Raw genomic sequence first — 271 nt, 5'->3', positions numbered from 1 at the left:
GGCGATCACCAGCAGACACTTCTGCTGAAGCGGCTGTTTGCGAGTGCCCGGTGTATGCTCAGCAGCAGCAAAAAGCCCCGTGAGGAGGACAAAGGCCGTCACTTGGTGGCGTCTAAGACGATGAGCTCTTCCCCTGCACAGCAGCAAACCCGAGCATGCATGCGTACACTCCACACAGGAACGCATATAGAACCATAAACCCTAAACCCTAAACCCTAAACCCTAGACCCTAAACCCTAGGCCTTCATTACTCACTGAGGGTTGGCTCGTG

At 54.6% G+C, this 271-nt stretch overlaps 1 protein-coding gene across 1 annotated transcript in view; it reads right to left on the bottom strand.

Moving 5' to 3' along the window:
- Positions 1–271, bottom strand: part of EMH_0067330 (uncharacterized protein) — a gene marked incomplete at both ends in the record, with an annotated part of 3,661 nt that overhangs the window by 883 nt on the left and 2,507 nt on the right. The gene's annotated exons all lie outside the window — the stretch shown is intronic.

Source organism: Eimeria mitis, genomic scaffold (assembly GCF_000499745.2).
Source record: "Eimeria mitis Houghton genomic scaffold, Emh_scaff3569, whole genome shotgun sequence".
NCBI lineage: Eukaryota > Apicomplexa > Conoidasida > Eucoccidiorida > Eimeriidae > Eimeria > Eimeria mitis.
The sequence above is the reverse complement of the archived record's forward strand: the minus strand, read 5'-3'. Positions and strand labels throughout refer to the sequence as shown.